We start from the raw sequence: 21,046 nt of genomic DNA, 5'->3' as shown, positions 1-21,046 counted from the left end.
TATAGATATGGACCTTAAGATGTGGTATCCACCTTGACAATAGTATGTCTTGTCTGAAAGTCCAAAAACAATGAGAATGAATTTTGACTTCCTCTTCAGCCAACACTGTAATTTTACATAAAGCTTTGCTGCCCCGTGTGAGGATCGAACTCACGACCTTCAGATTATGAGACTGACGCGCTACCTACTGCGCCAACGAGGAACAGTTTATCAATAATTCAAAAGAAAAAAATATCGATACCAACCTTCAGATTTTGACAGTGACGTTCTAACCACCGTGCCAAAATGTATGGTCTGAAAGTCCACAACACCTGAGAAATAAACAATGATTTCATTCTAAAGTAAAAAATATAGATATGGACCTTACGATGTGGTATCCACCTTGACAATAGTATGTCTTGTCTGAAAGTCCAAAAGCAATGAGAATGAATTTTTACTTCCTCTTCAGCCAACACTGTAATTTTACATAAAGCTTTTCTGCCCCGTGTGAGGATCGAACTCACGACCTACAGATTATGAGACTGAAGCACTACCTACTGCGCCAACGAGGCACAGTGTATCACTTATTCGAAAGAAAAAAATATAAATACCGACCTTCAGATTTTGACAGTGACGTTCTAACCACCGTGCCAAAATGTATGGTCTGAAAGTCCACAACACCTGAGAAAAAAACAATGATTTCATTCTAAAGTAAAAAATAAAAATATGGACCTTAAGATGTGGTATCCACCTTGACAATAGTATGTCTTGTCTGAAAGTCCAAAAACAATGAGTATTAATTTTTACTTCCTCTTCAGCCAACACTGTAATTTTACATAAAGCTTTGCTGCCCGGTGTGAGGATCGAACTCACGAACTTCAGATTATGAGACTGACAAGCTACCTACAGCGCCAACGAGTCACAGTTTAAAAAATATAGATATGGACGTTAAGATGTGGTATCCACCTTGACAATAGTATGTCTTGTCTGAAAGTCCAAAAACAATGAAAATTAATTTTTACTTTCTCTTCAGCCAACACTGTATTTTACATAAATCTTTTCTGCCCCGTGTGAGGATCGAACTCACGACCTTCAGATTATGAGACTGACGCGCTACCTACTGCGCCAACGAGGCACAGTTTATCAATAATTCGAATGAAAAAAATATCGATACCGACCTTCAGATTTTGACAGTGACGTTCTAACCACCGTGCCAAAATGTATGGTCTGAAAGTCCACAACACCTGAGAAATAAACAATGATTTCATTCTAAAGTAAAAAATATAGATATGGACCTTAAGATGTGGTATCCACCTTGACAATAGTATGTCTTGTCTGAAAGTCCAAAAACAATGAGAATTAATTTTTACTTCCTCTTCAGCCAACACTGTAATTTTACAATAAGCTTCACTGACCCGTGTGAGGATCGAACTCACTACCTTCAAATTATGAGACTGACGCGCTACCTACTGCGCCAACGACGCACAGGCTAGCAGTAATTCGAAAGAAAAAAATATCGATACCGACCTTCATATTTTGACAGTGACGTTCTAACCACCGTGCCAAAATGTATGGTCTGAAAGTCCACAACACCTGAGAAATAAACAATGATTTCATTCTAAAGTAAAAAATATAGATATGGACCTTAAGATGTGATATCCACCTTGACAATAGTATGTCTTGTCTGAAAGTCCAAAAACAATGAGAATTAATTTTTACTTCCTCTTCAGCCAACACTGTAATTTTACAAAAAGCTTTGCTGCCCCGTGTGAGGATCGAACTCACGACCTTCAGATTATGAAATGACGCGCTACCTACTGCGCCAACGAGGCACAGTTTATCACTTATTCAAAAGAAAAAAATATCGATACCAACCTTCAGATTTTGACAGTGACGTTCTAACCACCGTGCCAAAATGTATGGTCTGAAAGTCCACAACACCTGAGAAAAAAACAATGATTTCATTCTAAAGTAAAAAATAAAAATATGGACCTTAAGATGTGGTATCCACCTTGACAATAGTATGTCTTGTCTGAAAGTCCAAAAACAATGAGAATTTATTTTTACTTCCTCTTCAGCCAACACTGTAATTTTACATAATGCTTTGCTGCCCCGTGTGAGGATCGAACTCACAACCTTCAGATTATGAGACTGACGAGCTACCTACTGCGCCAACGAGGCACAGTTTATCAACAATTCAAAAGAAAAAAATATCGATACCGACCTTCATATTTTGACAGTGACGTTCTAACCACCGTGCCAAAATGTATGGTCAGAAAGTCCACAACACCTGAGAAATAAACAATGATTTCATTCTAAAGTAAAAAATATAGATATGGACCTTAAGATGTGGTATCCACCTTGACAATAGTATGTCTTGTCTGAATGTCCAAAAACAATGAGAATTAATTTTTACTTCCTCTTCAGCCAACACTGTAATTTTACATAAAGCTTTGCTGCCCCGTGTGAGGATCGAACTCACGACCTTCAGATTATGAGACTGACGCAGTACCTACTGAGCCAACAAGGAACAGTTTATCAATAATTCAAAATAAAAAAATATCGATACCGACCTTCAGATTTTGACAGTGACGTTCTAACCACCGTGCCAAAATGTATGGTCTGAAAGTCCACAACACCTGAGAAATAAACAATGATTTCATTCTAAAGTAAAAAATATAGATATGGACCTTAAGATGTGGTATCCACCTTGACAATAGTATGTCTTGTCTGAAAGTCCAAAAACAATGAGAATTAATTTTTACTTCCTCTTCAGCCAACACTGTAATTTTACATAAAGGTTTGCTGCCCCGTGTGAGGATCGAACTCACGACCTTCAGATTATGAGACTGACGAGGTACCTACTGCGCCAACGAGACACAGTTTAAAAAAAATAGATATGGACGTTAAGATGTGGTATCCACCTTGACAATAGTATGTATTGTCTTAAAGTCCAAGAAGAATGAGAATTAATTTTTACTTCCTCTTCAGCCAACACTGTAATTTTACATAAAGCTTTGCTGCCCGGTGTGAGGATCGAACTCACGACCTTCAGATTAAGAGACTGACAAGCTACCTACTGCGCCAACGAGTCACAGTTTAAAAAATATAGATATGGACGTTAAGATGTGGTATCCACCTTGACAATAGTATGTCTTGTCTGAAAGTCCAAAAACAATGAAAATTAATTTTTACTTTCTCTTCAGCCAACACTGTAATTTTACATAAATCTTTTCTGCCCCGTGTGAGGATAGAACTCACGACCTTCAGATTATGAGACTGACGCGCTACCTACTGCGCCAACGAGGCACAGTTTATCAATAATTCGAATGAAAAAAATATCGATACCGACCTTCAGATTTTGACAGTGACGTTCTAACCACCGTGCCAAAATGTATGGTCTGAAAGTCCACAACACCTGAGAAATAAACAATGATTTCATTCTAAAGTAAAAAATATAGATATGGACCTTAAGATGTGGTATCCACCTTGACAATAGTATGTCTTGTCTGAAAGTCCAAAAACAATGAGAATTAATTTTTACTTCCTCTTCAGCCAACACTGTAATTTTACAATAAGCTTCACTGACCCGTGTGAGGATCGAACTCACTACCTTCAAATTATGAGACTGACGCGCTACCTACTGCGCCAACGACACACAGGCTAGCAGTAATTCGAAAGAAAAAAATATCGATACCGACCTTCATATTTTGACAGTGACGTTCTAACCACCGTGCCAAAATGTATGGTCTGAAAGTCCACAACACCTGAGAAATAAACAATGATTTCATTCTAAAGTAAAAAATATAGATATGGACCTTAAGATGTGATATCCACCTTGACAATAGTATGTCTTGTCTGAAAGTCCAAAAACAATGAGAATTAATTTTTACTTCCTCTTCAGCCAACACTGTAATTTTACAAAAAGCTTTGCTGCCCCGTGTGAGGATCGAACTCACGACCTTCAGATTATGAAATGACGCGCTACCTATTGCGCCAACGAGGCACAGTTTATCACTTATTCAAAAGAAAAAATATCGATACCAACCTTCAGATTTTGACAGTGACGTTCTAACCACCGTGCCAAAATGTATGGTCTGAAAGTCCACAACACCTGAGAAAAAAACAATGATTTCATTCTAAAGTAAAAAATAAAAATATGGACCTTAAGATGTGGTATCCACCTTGACAATAGTATGTCTTGTCTGAAAGTCCAAAAACAATGAGAATTTATTTTTACTTCCTCTTCAGCCAACACTGTAATTTTACATAATGCTTTGCTGCCCCGTGTGAGGATCGAACTCACAACCTTCAGATTATGAGACTGACGAGCTACCTACTGCGCCAACGAGACACAGTTCAAAAAATATAGATATGGACGTTAAGATGTGGTATCCACCTTGACAATAGTATGTATTGTCTTAAAGTCCAAGAACAATGAGAATTAATTTTTACTTCCTCTTCAGCCAACACTGTAATTTTACATAAAGCTTAGCTGCCCCGTGTGAGGATCGAACTCACGACCTTCAGATTATGAGACTGACGCGCTACCTACTGCGCCAACGAGGCACAGTTTATCAACAATTCAAAAGAAAAAAATATCGATACCGACCTTCATATTTTGACAGTGACGTTCTAACCACCGTGCCAAAATGTATGGTCAGAAAGTCCACAACACCTGAGAAATAAACAATGATTTCATTCTAAAGTAAAAAATATAGATATGGACCTTAAGATGTGGTATCCACCTTGACAATAGTATGTCTTGTCTGAATGTCCAAAAACAATGAGAATTAATTTTTACTTCCTCTTCAGCCAACACTGTAATTTTACATAAAGCTTTGCTGCCCCGTGTGAGGATCGAACTCACGACCTTCAGATTATGAGACTGACGCAGTACCTACTGAGCCAACAAGGAACAGTTTATCAATAATTCAAAAGAAAAAAATATCGATACCGACCTTCAGATTTTGACAGTGACGTTCTAACCACCGTGCCAAAATGTATGGTCTGAAAGTCCACAACACCTGAGAAATAAACAATGATTTCATTCTAAAGTAAAAAATATAGATATGGACCTTAAGATGTGGTATCCACCTTGACAATAGTATGTCTTGTCTGAATGTCCAAAAACAATGAGAATTAATTTTTACTTCCTCTTCAGCCAACACTGTAATTTTACATAAAGCTTTGCTGCCCCGTGTGAGGATCGAACTCACGACCTTCAGATTATGAGACTGACGCAGTACCTACTGAGCCAACAAGGAACAGTTTATCAATAATTCAAAAGAAAAAAATATCGATACCGACCTTCAGATTTTGACAGTGACGTTCTAACCACCGTGCCAAAATGTATGGTCTGAAAGTCCACAACACCTGAGAAATAAACAATGATTTCATTCTAAAGTAAAAAATATAGATATGGACCTTAAGATGTGGTATCCACCTTGACAATAGTATGTCTTGTCTGAAAGTCCAAAAACAATGAGAATTAATTTTTACTTCCTCTTCAGCCAACACTGTAATTTTACATAAAGGTTTGCTGCCCCGTGTGAGGATCGAACTCACGACCTTCAGATTATGAGACTGACGCGCTACCTACTGCGCCAACGAGGCACAGTTTATCAATAATTCAAAAGAAAAAAATATCGATACCGACCTTCAGATTTTGACAGTGACGTTCTAACCACCGTGCCAAAATGTATGGCCTGAAAGTCCACAACACCTGAGAAATAAACAATGATTTCATTCTAAAGTAAAAAATATAGATATGGACCTTAAGATGTGGTATCCACCTTGACAATAGTATGTCTTGTCTGAAAGTCCAAAAACAATGAGAATTAATTTTTACTTCCTCTTCAGCCAACACTGTAATTTTACATAAAGCTTTGCTGCCCCGTGTGAGGATCGAACTCAAGACATTCAGATTATGAGACTGATGCGCTACCTACTGCGCCAACGAGGCACAGTTAAAAAAATTATAGATATGGACGTTAAGATGTGGTATCCACCTTGACAATAGTATGTCTTGTCTGAAAGTCCAAAAACAATGAAAATTAATTTTTACTTCCTCTTCAGCCAACACTGTATTTTACATAAATCTTTTCTGCCCAGTGTGAGGATCGAACTCACGACCTTCAGATTATGAGACTGACGCGCTACCTACTGCGCCAACGAGGCACAGTTTATCAATAATTCGAATGAAAAAAATATCGATACCGACCTTCAGATTTTGACAGTGACGTTCTAACCACCGTGCCAAAATGTATGGTCTGAAAGTCCACAACACCTGAGAAATAAACAATGATTTCATTCTAAAGTAAAAAATATAGATATGGACCTTAAGATGTGGTATCCAACTTGACAATAGTATGTCTTGTCTGAAAGTCCAAAAACAATGACAATTAATTTTTACTTCCTCTTCAGCCAACACTGTAATTTTACAATAAGCTTTACTGACCCGTGTGAGGATCGAACTCACGACCTTCAAATTATGAGACTGATGCGCTACCTACTGCGCCAACGACGCACAGGCTAGCAGTAATTCGAAATAAAAAAATATCGATACCGACCTTCATATTTTGACAGTGACGTTCTAACCACCGTGCCAAAATGTATGGTCTGAAAGTCCACAACACCTGAGAAATAAACAATGATTTCATTCTAAAGTAAAAAATATAGATATGGACCTTAAGATGTGGTATCCACCTTGACAATAGTATGTCTTGTCTGAATGTCCAAAAACAATGAGAATTAATTTTTACTTCCTCTTCAGCCAACACTGTAATTTTACATAAAGCTTTGCTGCCCCGTGTGAGGATCGAACTCACGACCTTCAGATTATGAGACTGACGCAGTACCTACTGAGCCAACAAGGAACATTTTATCAATAATTCGAAAGGAAAAAATATCGATACCGACCTTCAGATTTTGACAGTGACGTTCTAACCACCGTGCCAAAATGTATGGTCTGAAAGTCCACAACATCTGAGAAATAAACAATGATTTCATTCTAAAGTAAAAAATATAGATATGGACCTTAAGATGTGGTATCCACCTTGACAATAGTATGTCTTGTCTGAATGTCCAAAAACAATGAGAATTAATTTTTACTTCCTCTTCAGCCAACACTGTAATTTTACATAAAGCTTTGCTGCCCCGTGTGAGGATCGAACTCACGACCTTCAGATTATGAGACTGACGCGCTACCTACTGCGCCAACGAGGCACAGGTTATCAGTAATTCGAAAGAAAAAAATATCGATACCGACCTTCAGATTTTGACAGTGACGTTCTAACCACCGTGCCAAAATGTATGGTCTGAAAGTCCACAACACCTGAGAAATAAACAATGATTTCATTCTAAAGTAAAAAATATAGATATGGACCTTAAGATGTGGTATCCACCTTGACAATAGTATGTCTTGTCTGAAAGTCCAAAAACAATGAGAATTAATTTTTACTTCCTCTTCAGCCAACACTGTAATTTTACATAAAGCTTTGCTGCCCCGTGTGAGGATCGAACTCACGACCTTCAGATTATGAGACTGACTCGCTACCTACTGCACCAACGAGGCACAGTTTAAAAAATATAGATATGGACGTTAAGATGTGGTATCCACCTTGACAATAGTATGTATTGTCTTAAAGTCCAAGAACAATGAGAATTAATTTTTACTTCCTATTCAGCCAACACTATAATTTTACATAAAGCTTAGCTGCCCCGTGTGAGGATCGAACTCACGACCTTCAGATTATGAGACTGACGCAGTACCTACTGAGCCAACAAGGAACAGTTTATCAATAATTCAAAAGAAAAAAATATCGATACCGACCTTCAGATTTTGACAGTGACGTTCTAACCACCGTGCCAAAATGTATGGTCTGAAAGTCCACAACACCTGAGAAATAAACAATGATTTCATTCTAAAGTAAAAAATATAGATATGGACCTTAAGATGTGGTATCCACCTTGACAATAGTATGTCTTGTCTGAAAGTCCAAAAACAATGAGAATTAATTTTTACTTCCTCTTCAGCCAACACTGTAATTTTACAATAAGCGTTACTGCCCCGTGTGAGGATCGAACTCACGACCTTCAGATTATGAGACTGACGCGCTACCTACTGCGCCAACGAGGCACAGTTTATATATAATTCGAAAGGAAAAAATATCGATACCGACCTTCATATTTTGACAGTGACGTTCTAACCACCGTGCCAAAATGTATGGTCTGAAAGTCCACAACACCTGAGAAATAAACAATGATTTCATTCTAAAGTAAAAAATATAGATATGGACCTTAAGATGTGGTATCCACCTTGACAATAGTATGTCTTGTCTGAAAGTCCAAAAACAATGAGAATTAATTTTTACTTCCTCTTCAGCCAACACTGTAATTTTACAATAAGCGTTACTGCCCCGTGTGAGGATCGAACTCACGACCTTCAGATTATGAGACTGACGCGCTACCTACTGCGCCAACGAGGCACAGTTTATCTATAATTCGAAAGGAAAAAATATCGATACCGACCTTCATATTTTGACAGTGACGTTCTAACCACCGTGCCAAAATGTATGGTCTGAAAGTCCACAACACCTGAGAAATAAACAATGATTTCATTCTAAAGTAAAAAATATAGATATGGACCTTAAGATGTGGTATCCACCTTGACAATAGTATGTCTTGTCTGAAAGTCCAAAAACAATGAGAATTAATTTTTACTTCCTCTTCAGCCAACACTGTAATTTTACATAAAGCTTTGCTGCCCCGTGTGAGGATCGAACTCAAGACATTCAGATTATGAGACTGATGCGCTACCTACTGCGCCAACGAGGCACAGTTAAAAAAATTATAGATATGGACGTTAAGATGTGGTATCCACCTTGACAATAGTATGTCTTGTCTGAAAGTCCAAAAACAATGAAAATTAATTTTTACTTCCTCTTCAGCCAACACTGTATTTTACATAAATCTTTTCTGCCCAGTGTGAGGATCGAACTCACGACCTTCAGATTATGAGACTGACGCGCTACCTACTGCGCCAACGAGGCACAGTTTATCAATAATTCGAATGAAAAAAATATCGATACCGACCTTCAGATTTTGACAGTGACGTTCTAACCACCGTGCCAAAATGTATGGTCTGAAAGTCCACAACACCTGAGAAATAAACAATGATTTCATTCTAAAGTAAAAAATATAGATATGGACCTTAAGATGTGGTATCCAACTTGACAATAGTATGTCTTGTCTGAAAGTCCAAAAACAATGACAATTAATTTTTACTTCCTCTTCAGCCAACACTGTAATTTTACAATAAGCTTTACTGACCCGTGTGAGGATCGAACTCACGACCTTCAAATTATGAGACTGATGCGCTACCTACTGCGCCAACGACGCACAGGCTAGCAGTAATTCGAAATAAAAAAATATCGATACCGACCTTCATATTTTGACAGTGACGTTCTAACCACCGTGCCAAAATGTATGGTCTGAAAGTCCACAACACCTGAGAAATAAACAATGATTTCATTCTAAAGTAAAAAATATAGATATGGACCTTAAGATGTGGTATCCACCTTGACAATAGTATGTCTTGTCTGAATGTCCAAAAACAATGAGAATTAATTTTTACTTCCTCTTCAGCCAACACTGTAATTTTACATAAAGCTTTGCTGCCCCGTGTGAGGATCGAACTCACGACCTTCAGATTATGAGACTGACGCAGTACCTACTGAGCCAACAAGGAACATTTTATCAATAATTCGAAAGGAAAAAATATCGATACCGACCTTCAGATTTTGACAGTGACGTTCTAACCACCGTGCCAAAATGTATGGTCTGAAAGTCCACAACATCTGAGAAATAAACAATGATTTCATTCTAAAGTAAAAAATATAGATATGGACCTTAAGATGTGGTATCCACCTTGACAATAGTATGTCTTGTCTGAATGTCCAAAAACAATGAGAATTAATTTTTACTTCCTCTTCAGCCAACACTGTAATTTTACATAAAGCTTTGCTCCCCCGTGTGAGGATCGAACTCACGACCTTCAGATTATGAGACTGACGCGCTACCTACTGCGCCAACGAGGCACAGGTTATCAGTAATTCGAAAGAAAAAAATATCGATACCGACCTTCAGATTTTGACAGTGACGTTCTAACCACCGTGCCAAAATGTATGGTCTGAAAGTCCACAACACCTGAGAAATAAACAATGATTTCATTCTAAAGTAAAAAATATAGATATGGACCTTAAGATGTGGTATCCACCTTGACAATAGTATGTCTTGTCTGAAAGTCCAAAAACAATGAGAATTAATTTTTACTTCCTCTTCAGCCAACACTGTAATTTTACATAAAGCTTTGCTGCCCCGTGTGAGGATCGAACTCACGACCTTCAGATTATGAGACTGACTCGCTACCTACTGCACCAACGAGGCACAGTTTAAAAAATATAGATATGGACGTTAAGATGTGGTATCCACCTTGACAATAGTATGTATTGTCTTAAAGTCCAAGAACAATGAGAATTAATTTTTACTTCCTATTCAGCCAACACTATAATTTTACATAAAGCTTAGCTGCCCCGTGTGAGGATCGAACTCACGACCTTCAGATTATGAGACTGACGCAGTACCTACTGAGCCAACAAGGAACAGTTTATCAATAATTCAAAAGAAAAAAATATCGATACCGACCTTCAGATTTTGACAGTGACGTTCTAACCACCGTGCCAAAATGTATGGTCTGAAAGTCCACAACACCTGAGAAATAAACAATGATTTCATTCTAAAGTAAAAAATATAGATATGGACCTTAAGATGTGGTATCCACCTTGACAATAGTATGTCTTGTCTGAAAGTCCAAAAACAATGAGAATTAATTTTTACTTCCTCTTCAGCCAACACTGTAATTTTACAATAAGCGTTACTGCCCCGTGTGAGGATCGAACTCACGACCTTCAGATTATGAGACTGACGCGCTACCTACTGCGCCAACGAGGCACAGTTTATATATAATTCGAAAGGAAAAAATATCGATACCGACCTTCATATTTTGACAGTGACGTTCTAACCACCGTGCCAAAATGTATGGTCTGAAAGTCCACAACACCTGAGAAATAAACAATGATTTCATTCTAAAGTAAAAAATATAGATATGGACCTTAAGATGTGGTATCCACCTTGACAATAGTATGTCTTGTCTGAAAGTCCAAAAACAATGAGAATTAATTTTTACTTCCTCTTCAGCCAACACTGTAATTTTACAATAAGCGTTACTGCCCCGTGTGAGGATCGAACTCACGACCTTCAGATTATGAGACTGACGCGCTACCTACTGCACCAACGAGGCACAGTTTATATATAATTCGAAAGGAAAAAATATCGATACCGACCTTCATATTTTGACAGTGACGTTCTAACCACCGTGCCAAAATGTATGGTCTGAAAGTCCACAACACCTGAGAAATAAACAATGATTTCATTCTAAAGTAAAAAATATAGATATGGACCTTAAGATGTGGTATCCACCTTGACAATAGTATGTCTTGTCTGAAAGTCCAAAAAAAATTAGAATTAATTTTTACTTCCTCTTCAGCCAACACTGTAATTTTACATAAAGCTTTGCTGCCCCGTGTGAGGATCGAACTCACGACCTTCAGGTTATGAGACTGACGCGCTACCTACTGCACCAACGAGGCACAGTTAAAAAAATATAGATATGGACGTTAAGATGTGGTATCCACCTTGACAATAGTATGTATTGTCTTAAAGTCCAAGAACAATGAGAATTAATTTTTACTTCCTCTTCAGCCAACACTGTAATTTTACATAAAGCTTAGCTGCCCCGTGTGAGGATCGAACTCACGACCTTCAGATTATGAGACTGACGCGCTACCTACTGCGCCAACGAGGCACAGTTTATAAATAATTCAAAAGAAAAAAATATCGATACCGACCTTCATATTTTGACAGTGACGTTCTAACCACCGTGCCAAAATGTATGGTCTGAAAGTCCACAACACCTGAGAAATAAACAATGATTTCATTCTAAAGTAAAAAATATAGATATGGACCTTAAGATGTGGTATCCACCTTGACAATAGTATGTCTTGTCTGAATGTCCAAAAACAATGAGAATTAATTTTTACTTCCTCTTCAGCCAACACTGTAATTTTACATAAAGCTTTGCTGCCCCGTGTGAGGATCAAACTCACGACCTTCAGATTATGAGACTGACGCAGTACCTACTGAGCCAACAAGGAACAGTTAATCAAAAATTCGAAAGGAAAAAATATCGATACCGACCTTTAGATTTTGACAGTGACGTTCTAACCACCGTGCCAAAATGTATGGTCTGAAAGTCCACAACATCTGAGAAATAAACAATGATTTCATTCTAAAGTAAAAAATATAGATATGGACCTTAAGATGTGGTATCCACCTTGACAATAGTATGTCTTGTCTGAAAGTCCAAAAACAATGAGAATTAATTTTTACTTCTTCTTCAGCCAACACTGTAATTTTACAATAAGCGTTACTGCCCCGTGTGAGGATCGAACTCACGACCTTCAGATTATGAGACTGACGCGCTACCTACTGCGCCAACGAGGCACAGGTTATCAGTAATTCGAAAGAAAAAAATATCGATACCGACCTTCAGATTTTGACAGTGACGTTCTAACCACCGTGCCAAAATGTATGGTCTGAAAGTCCACAACACCTGAGAAATAAACAATGATTTCATTCTAAAGTAAAAAATATAGATATGGACCTTAAGATGTGGTATCCACCTTGACAATAGTATGTCTTGTCTGAAAGTCCAAAAACAATGAGAATTAATTTTTACTGCCTCTTCAGCCAACACTGTAATTTTACAATAAGCATTACTGCCCCGTGTGAGGATCGAACTCACGACCTTCAGATTACGAGACTGACGGGCTACCTACTGCGCCAACGAGGAAAAGGTTATCAGTAATTCGAAAGAAAAAATATCGATACCGACCTTCAGATTTTGACAGTGACGTTCTAACCACCGTGCCAAAATGTATGGTCTGAAAGTCCACAACACCTGAGAAATAAACAATGATTTCATTCTAAAGTAAAAAATATAGATATGGACCTTAAGATGTGGTATCCACCTTGACAATAGTATGTCTTGTCTGAAAGTCCAAAAACAATGAGAATTAATTTTTACTTCCTCTTCAGCCAACACTGTAATTTTACATAAAGCTTTGCTGCCCCGTGTGAGGATCGAACTCACGACCTTCAGATTATGAGACTGACGCGCTACCTACTGCACCAACGAGGCACAGTTTAAAAAATATAGATATGGACGTTAAGATGTGGTATCCACCTTGACAATAGTATGTATTGTCTGAAAGTCCAAGAACAATGAGAATTAATTTTTACTTCCTCTTCAGCCAACACTGTAATTTTACATAAAGCTTAGCTGCCCCGTGTGAGGATCGAACTCACGACCTTCAGATTATGAGACTGACGCGCTACCTACTGCGCCAACGAGGCACAGTTTATCAATAATTCAAAAGAAAAAAATATCGATACCGACCTTCATATTTTGACAGTGACGTTCTAACCACCGTGCCAAAATGTATGGTCTGAAAGTCCACAACACCTGAGAAATAAACAATGATTTCATTCTAAAGTAAAAAATATAGATATGGACCTTAAGATGTGGTATCCACCTTGACAATAGTATGTCTTGTCTGAATGTCCAAAAACAATGAGAATTAATTTTTACTTCCTCTTCAGCCAACACTGTAATTTTACATAAAGCTTTGCTGCCCCGTGTGAGGATCGAACTCACGACCTTCAGATTATGAGACTGACGCAGTACCTACTGAGCAAACAAGGAACAGTTTATCAATAATTCGAAAGGAAAAAATATCGATACCGACCTTCAGATTTTGACAGTGACGTTCTAACCACCGTGCCAAAATGTATGGTCTGAAAGTCCACAACACCTGAGAAATAAACAATGATTTCATTCTAAAGTAAAAAATATAGATATGGACCTTAAGATGTGGTATCCACCTTGACAATAGTATGTCTTGTCTGAATGTCCAAAAACAATGAGAATTCATTTTTACTTCCTCTTCAGCCAACACTGTAATTTTACATAAAGCTTTGCTGCCCCGTGTGAGGATCGAACTCACGACCTTCAGATTATGAGACTGACGCGCTACCTACTGCGCCAACGAGGCACAGGTTATCAGTAATTCGAAAGAAAAAAATATCGATACCGACCTTCAGATTTTGACAGTGACGTTCTAACCACCGTGCCAAAATGTATGGTCTGAAATTCCACAACACCTGAGAAATAAACAATGATTTCATTCTAAAGTAAAAAATATAGATATGGACCTTAAGATGTGGTATCCACCTTGACAATAGTATGTCTTGTCTGAAAGTCCAAAAACAATGAGAATTAATTTTTACTTCCTCTTCAGCCAACACTGTAATTTTACAATAAGCTTTACTGCCCCGTGTGAGGATCGAACTCACGACCTTCAGATTATGAGACTGACGCGCTACCTACTGCGCCAACGAGGCACAGGTTATCAGTAATTCGAAAGAAAAAAATATCGATACCGACCTTCAGATTTTGACAGTGACGTTCTAACCACCGTGCCAAAATGTATGGTCTGAAAGTCCACAACACCTGAGAAATAAACAATGATTTCATTCTAAAGTAAAAAATATAGATATGGACCTTAAGATGTGGTATCCACCTTGACAATAGTATGTCTTGTCTGAAAGTCCAAAAACAATGAGAATTAATTTTTACTTCCTCTTCAGCCAACACTGTAATTTTACAATAAGCATTACTGCCCCGTGTGAGGATCGAACTCACGACCTTCAGATTATGAGACTGACGCGCTACCTACTGCGCCAACGAGGAACAGGTTATCAGTAATTCGAAAGAAAAAATATCGATACCGACCTTCAGATTTTGACAGTGACGTTCTAACCACCGTGCCAAAATGTATGGTCTGAAAGTCCACAACACCTGAGAAATAAACAATGATTTCATTCTAAAGTAAAAAATATAGATATGGACCTTAAGATGTGGTATCCACCTTGACAATAGTATGTCTTGTCTGAAAGTCCAAAAACAATGAGAATTAATTTTTACTTCCTCTTCAGCCAACACTGTAATTTTACATAAAGCTTTGCTGCCCCGTGTGAGGATCGAACTCACGACCTTCAGATTATGAGACTGACGCGCTACCTACTGCGCCAACGAGGCACAGTTTAAAAAATATAGATATGGACGTTAAGATGTGGTATCCACCTTGACAATAGTATGTATTGTCTGAAAGTCCAAGAACAATGAGAATTAATTTTTACTTCCTCTTCAGCCAACACTGTAATTTTACATAAAGCTTAGCTGCCCCGTGTGAGGATCGAACTCACGACCTTCAGATTATGAGACTGACGCGCTACCTACTGCGCCAACGAGGCACAGTTTATCAATAATTCAAAAGAAAAAAATATCGATACCGACTTTCATATTTTGACAGTGACGTTCTAACCACCGTGCCAAAATGTATGGTCTGAAAGTCCACAACACCTGAGAAATAAACAATGATTTCATTCTAAAGTAAAAAATATAGATATGGACCTTAAGATGTGGTATCCACCTTGACAATAGTATGTCTTGTCTGAATGTCCAAAAACAATGAGAATTAATTTTTACTTCCTCTTCAGCCAACACTGTAATTTTACATAAAGCTTTGCTGCCCCGTGTGAGGATCGAACTCACGACCTTCAGATTATGAGACTGACGCAGTACCTACTGAGCCAACAAGGAACAATTTATCAATAATTCGAAAGGAAAAAATATCAATACCGACCTTCAGATTTTGACAGTGACGTTCTAACCACCGTGCCAAAATGTATGGTCTGAAAGTCCACAACATCTGAGAAATAAACAATGATTTCATTCTAAAGTAAAAAATATAGATATGGACCTTAAGATGTGGTATCCACCTTGACAATAGTAGGTCTTGTCTGAATGTCCAAAAACAATGAGAATTAATTTTTACTTCCTCTTCAGCCAACACTGTAATTTTACATAAAGCTTTGCTGCCCCGTGTGAGGATCGAACTCACGACCTTCAGATTATGAGACTGACGCGCTACCTACTGCGCCAACGAGGCACAGGTTATCAGTAATTCGAAAGAAAAAAATATCGATACCGACCTTCAGATTTTGACAGTGACGTTCTAACCACCGTGCCAAAATGTATGGTCTGAAAGTCCACAACACCTGAGAAATAAACAATGATTTCATTCTAAAGTAAAAAATATAGATATGGACCTTAAGATGTGGTATCCACCTTGACAATAGTATGTCTTGTCTGAAAGTCCAAAAACAATGAGAATTAATTTTTACTTCTTCTTCAGCCAACACTGTAATTTTACAATAAGCGTTACTGCCCCGTGTGAGGATCGAACTCACAACCTTCAGATTATGAGACTGACGCGCTACCTACTGCGCCAACGAGGCACAGGTTATCAGTAATTCGAAAGAAAAAAATATCGATACCGACCTTCAGATTTTGACAGTGACGTTCTAACCACCGTGCCAAAATGTATGGTCTGAAAGTCCACAACACCTGAGAAATAAACAATGATTTCATTCTAAAGTAAAAAATATAGATATGGACCTTAAGATGTGGTATCCACCTTGACAATAGTATGTCTTGTCTGAAAGTCCAAAAACAATGAGAATTAATTTTTACTTCCTCTTCAGCCAACACTGTAATTTTACAATAAGCATTACTGCCCCGTGTGAGGATCGAACTCACGAGCTTCAGATTATGAGACTGACGCGCTACCTACTGCGCCAACGAGGAACAGGTTATCAGGAATTCGAAAGAAAAAATATCGATACCGACCTTCAGATTTTGACAGTGACGTTCTAACCACCGTGCCAAAATGTATGGTCTGAAAGTCCACAACACCTGAGAAATAAACAATGATTTCATTCTAAAGTAAAAAATATAGATATGGACCTTAAGATGTGGTATCCACCTTGACAATAGTATGTCTTGTCTGAAAGTCCAAAAACAATGAGAATTAATTTTTACTTCCTCTTCAGCCAACACTGTAATTTTACATAAAGCTTTGCTGCCCCGTGTGAGGATCGAACTCACGACCTTCAGATTATGAGACTGACGCGCTACCTACTGCACCAACGAGGCACAGTTTAAGAAATATAGATATGGACTTTAAGATGTGGTATCCACCTTGACAATAGTATGTATTGTCTGAAAGTCCAAGAACAATGAGAATTAATTTTTACTTCCTCTTCAGCCAACACTGTAATTTTACATAAAGCTTAGCTGCCCCGTGTGAGGATCGAACTCACGACCTTCAGATTATGAGACTGACGCGCTACCTACTGCGCCAACGAGGAACATTTTATCAATAATTCGAAAGGAAAAAATATCGATACCGACCTTCAGATTTTGACAGTGACGTTCTAACCACCGTGCCAAAATGTATGGTCTGAAAGTCCACAACATCTGAGAAATAAACAATGATTTCATTCTAAAGTAAAAAATATAGATATGGACCTTAAGATGTGGTATCCACCTTGACAATAGTAGGTCTTGTCTGAATGTCCAAAAACAATGAGAATTAATTTTTACTTCCTCTTCAGCCAACACTGTAATTTTACATAAAGCTTTGCTGCCCCGTGTGAGGATCGAACTCACGACCTTCAGATTATGAGACAGACGCGCTACCTACTGCGCCAACGAGGCACAGGTTATCAGTAATTCGAAAGAAAAAAATATCGATACCGACCTTCAGATTTTGACAGTGACGTTCTAACCACCGTGCCAAAATGTATGGTCTGAAAGTCCACAACACCTGAGAAATAAACAATGATTTCATTCTAAAGTAAAAAATATAGATATGGACCTTAAGATGTGGTATCCACCTTGACAATAGTATGTCTTGTCTGAAAGTCCAAAAACAATGAGAATTAATTTTTACTTCCTCTTCAGCCAACACTGTAATTTTACATAAAGCTTTGCTGCCCCGTGTGAGGATCGAACTCACGACCTTCAGATTATGAGACTGACTCGCTACCTACTGCACCAACGAGGCACAGTTTAAAAAATATAGATATGGACGTTACGATGTGGTATCCACCTTGACAATAGTATGTATTGTCTTAAAGTCCAAGAACAATGAGAATTAATTTTTACTTCCTCTTCAGCCAACACTATAATTTTACATAAAGCTTAGCTGCCCCGTGTGAGGATCGAACTCACGACCTTCAGATTATGAGACTGACGCAGTACCTACTGAGCCAACAAGGAACAGTTTATCAATAATTCAAAAGAAAAAAATATCGATACCGACCTTTAGATTTTGACAGTGACGTTCTAACCACCGTGCCAAAATGTATGGTCTGAAAGTCCACAACATCTGAGAAATAAACAATGATTTCATTCTAAAGTAAAAAATATAGATATGGACCTTAAGATGTGGTATCCACCTTGACAATAGTATGTCTTGTCTGAAAGTCCAAAAACAATGAGAATTAATTTTTACTTCCTCTTCAGCCAACACTGTAATTTTACAATAAGCGTTACTGCCCTGTGTGAGGATCGAACTCACGACCTTCAGATTATGAGACTGACGCGCTACCTACTGCGCCAACGAGGCACAGGTTATCAGTAATTCGAAAGAAAAAAATATCGATACCGACCTTCAGATTTTGACAGTGACGTTCTAACCACCGTGCCAAAATGTATGGTCTGAAAGTCCACAACACCTGAGAAATAAACAATGATTTCATTCTAAAGTAAAAAATATAGATATGGACCTTAAGATGTGGTATCCACCTTGACAATAGTATGTCTTGTCTGAAAGTCCAAAAACAATGAGAATTAATTTTTACTTCCTCTTCAGCCAACACTGTAATTTTACATAAAGCTTTGCTGCCCCGTGTGAGGATCGAACTCACGACCTTCAGATTATGAGACTGACGCGCTACCTACTGCACCAACGAGGAACAGCTTAAAAAATATAGATATGGACGTTAAGATGTGGTATCCACCTTGACAATAGTATGTATTGTCTTAAAGTCCAAGAACAATGAGAATTAATTTTTACTTCCTCTTCAGCCAACACTGTAATTTTACATAATGCTTAGCTGCCCCGTGTGAGGATCGAACTCACGACCTTCAGATTATGAGACTGACGCGCTACCTACTGCGCCAACGAGGCACAGTTTATCAATAATTCAAAAGAAAAAAATATCGATACCGACCTTCATATTTTGACAGTGACGTTCTAACCACCGTGCCAAAATGTATGGTCTGAAAGTCAACAACACCTGAGAAATAAACAATGATTTCATTCTAAAGTAAAAAATATAGATATGGACCTTAAGATGTGGTATCCACCTTGACAATAGTATGTCTTGTCTGAATGTCCAAAAACAATGAGAATTAATTTTTACTTCCTCTTCAGCCAACACTGTAATTTTACATAAAGCTTTGCTGCCCCGTGTGAGGATCGAACTCACGACCTTCAGATTATGAGACTGACGCAGTACCTACTGAGCCAACAAGGAACAGTTAATCAAAAATTCGAAAGGAAAAAATATCGATACCGACCTTTAGATTTTGACAGTGACGTTCTAACCACCGTGCCAAAATGTATGGTCTGAAAGTCCACAACATCTGAGAAATAAACAATGATTTCATTCTAAAGTAAAAAATATAGATATGGACCTTAAGATGTGGTATCCACCTTGACAATAGTATGTCTTGTCTGAAAGTCCAAAAACAATGAGAATTAATTTTTACTTCCTCTTCAGCCAACACTGTAATTTTACAATAAGCGTTACTGCCCCGTGTGAGGATCGAACTCACGACCTTCAGATTATGAGACTGACGCGCTACCTACTGCGCCAACGAGGCACAGGTTATCAGTAATTCGAAAGAAAAAAATATCGATACCGACCTTCAGATTTTGACAGTGACGTTCTAACCACCGTGCCAAAATGTATGGTCTGAAAGTCCACAACACCTGAGAAATAAACAATGATTTCATTCTAAAGTAAAAAATATAGATATGGACCTTAAGATGTGGTATCCACCTTGACAATAGTATGTCTTGTCTGAAAGTCCAAAAACAATGAGAAGTAATTTTTACTTCTTCTTCAGCCAACACTGTAATTTTACATAAAGCTTTGCTGCCCCGTGTGAGGATCGAACTCACGACCTTCAGATTATGAGACTGACGCGCTACCTACTGCACCAACGAGGCACAGTATAAAAAATATAGATATGGACGTTAAGATGTGGTATCCACCTTGACAATAGTATGTATTGTCTTAAAGTCCAAGAACAATGAGAATTAATTTTTACTTCCTCTTCAGCCAACACTGTAATTTTACATAAAGCTTAGCTGCCCCGTGTGAGGATCGAACTCAAGACCTTCAGATTATGAGACTGACGCGCTACCTACTGCGCCAACGAGGCACAGTTTATCAATAATTCAAAAGAAAAAAATATCGATACCGACCTTCATATTTTGACAGTGACGTTCTAACCACCGTGCCAAAATGTATGGTCTGAAAGTCCACAACACCTGAGAAATAAACAATGATTTCATTCTAAAGTAAAAAATATAGATATGGACCTTAAGATGTGGTATCCACCTTGACAATAGTATGTCTTGTCTGAATGTCCAAAAACAATGAGAATTAATTTTTACTTCCTCTTCAGCCAACACTGTAATTTTACATCAAGCTTTGCTGCCCCGTGTGAGGATCGAACTCACGACCTTCAGATTATGAGACTGACGCGCTACCTACTGCACCAACGAGGCACAGTTTAAAAAATATAGATATGGACGTTAAGATGTGGTATCCACCTTGACAATAGTATGTATTGTCTTAAAGTCCAAGAACAATGAGAATTAATTTTTACTTCCTCTTCAGCCAACACTGTAATTTTACATAAAGCTTAGCTGCCCCGTGTGAGGATCAAACTCACGACCTTCAG

General features: G+C 38.0%; 18 non-coding genes across 18 annotated transcripts; all 18 read right to left on the bottom strand.

Moving 5' to 3' along the window:
* Positions 1–1,041: 1,041 nt before the first annotated feature.
* trnam-cau (transfer RNA methionine (anticodon CAU)) lies at positions 1,042–1,114 on the bottom strand. The gene has a single exon. It is a non-coding gene; the product is annotated as a tRNA-Met (tRNA).
* A 3,361-nt stretch (positions 1,115–4,475) lies between these two features.
* Positions 4,476–4,548, bottom strand: trnam-cau (transfer RNA methionine (anticodon CAU)). The gene has a single exon. It is a non-coding gene; the product is annotated as a tRNA-Met (tRNA).
* A 974-nt stretch (positions 4,549–5,522) lies between these two features.
* trnam-cau (transfer RNA methionine (anticodon CAU)) lies at positions 5,523–5,595 on the bottom strand. The gene has a single exon. It is a non-coding gene; the product is annotated as a tRNA-Met (tRNA).
* Positions 5,596–7,133: 1,538 nt separating this feature from the next.
* trnam-cau (transfer RNA methionine (anticodon CAU)) lies at positions 7,134–7,206 on the bottom strand. Its single transcript has one exon. It is a non-coding gene; the product is annotated as a tRNA-Met (tRNA).
* An 840-nt stretch (positions 7,207–8,046) lies between these two features.
* trnam-cau (transfer RNA methionine (anticodon CAU)) lies at positions 8,047–8,119 on the bottom strand. Its single transcript has one exon. It is a non-coding gene; the product is annotated as a tRNA-Met (tRNA).
* Positions 8,120–8,395: 276 nt separating this feature from the next.
* trnam-cau (transfer RNA methionine (anticodon CAU)) lies at positions 8,396–8,468 on the bottom strand. Its single transcript has one exon. It is a non-coding gene; the product is annotated as a tRNA-Met (tRNA).
* Positions 8,469–10,919: 2,451 nt separating this feature from the next.
* On the bottom strand, positions 10,920–10,992 carry trnam-cau (transfer RNA methionine (anticodon CAU)). The gene has a single exon. It is a non-coding gene; the product is annotated as a tRNA-Met (tRNA).
* Positions 10,993–11,832: 840 nt separating this feature from the next.
* On the bottom strand, positions 11,833–11,905 carry trnam-cau (transfer RNA methionine (anticodon CAU)). The gene has a single exon. It is a non-coding gene; the product is annotated as a tRNA-Met (tRNA).
* Positions 11,906–12,530: 625 nt separating this feature from the next.
* Positions 12,531–12,603, bottom strand: trnam-cau (transfer RNA methionine (anticodon CAU)). The gene has a single exon. It is a non-coding gene; the product is annotated as a tRNA-Met (tRNA).
* Positions 12,604–12,879: 276 nt separating this feature from the next.
* On the bottom strand, positions 12,880–12,952 carry trnat-cgu (transfer RNA threonine (anticodon CGU)). The gene has a single exon. It is a non-coding gene; the product is annotated as a tRNA-Thr (tRNA).
* Positions 12,953–13,442: 490 nt separating this feature from the next.
* trnam-cau (transfer RNA methionine (anticodon CAU)) lies at positions 13,443–13,515 on the bottom strand. The gene has a single exon. It is a non-coding gene; the product is annotated as a tRNA-Met (tRNA).
* A 625-nt stretch (positions 13,516–14,140) lies between these two features.
* Positions 14,141–14,213, bottom strand: trnam-cau (transfer RNA methionine (anticodon CAU)). Its single transcript has one exon. It is a non-coding gene; the product is annotated as a tRNA-Met (tRNA).
* A 276-nt stretch (positions 14,214–14,489) lies between these two features.
* On the bottom strand, positions 14,490–14,562 carry trnam-cau (transfer RNA methionine (anticodon CAU)). Its single transcript has one exon. It is a non-coding gene; the product is annotated as a tRNA-Met (tRNA).
* Positions 14,563–15,186: 624 nt separating this feature from the next.
* On the bottom strand, positions 15,187–15,259 carry trnam-cau (transfer RNA methionine (anticodon CAU)). The gene has a single exon. It is a non-coding gene; the product is annotated as a tRNA-Met (tRNA).
* A 142-nt stretch (positions 15,260–15,401) lies between these two features.
* Positions 15,402–15,474, bottom strand: trnam-cau (transfer RNA methionine (anticodon CAU)). Its single transcript has one exon. It is a non-coding gene; the product is annotated as a tRNA-Met (tRNA).
* Positions 15,475–16,099: 625 nt separating this feature from the next.
* trnam-cau (transfer RNA methionine (anticodon CAU)) lies at positions 16,100–16,172 on the bottom strand. Its single transcript has one exon. It is a non-coding gene; the product is annotated as a tRNA-Met (tRNA).
* A 3,014-nt stretch (positions 16,173–19,186) lies between these two features.
* Positions 19,187–19,259, bottom strand: trnam-cau (transfer RNA methionine (anticodon CAU)). The gene has a single exon. It is a non-coding gene; the product is annotated as a tRNA-Met (tRNA).
* Positions 19,260–19,884: 625 nt separating this feature from the next.
* Positions 19,885–19,957, bottom strand: trnam-cau (transfer RNA methionine (anticodon CAU)). The gene has a single exon. It is a non-coding gene; the product is annotated as a tRNA-Met (tRNA).
* Positions 19,958–21,046: the final 1,089 nt, after the last annotated feature.

The sequence above is a fragment of the Salvelinus alpinus genome, chromosome 2 (assembly GCF_045679555.1).
Source record: "Salvelinus alpinus chromosome 2, SLU_Salpinus.1, whole genome shotgun sequence".
NCBI classification, from domain to species: Eukaryota; Metazoa; Chordata; class Actinopteri; order Salmoniformes; family Salmonidae; genus Salvelinus; species Salvelinus alpinus.
Note: the sequence above shows the minus strand (reverse complement) of the source record. Positions and strands in the feature narration are given on the sequence as shown.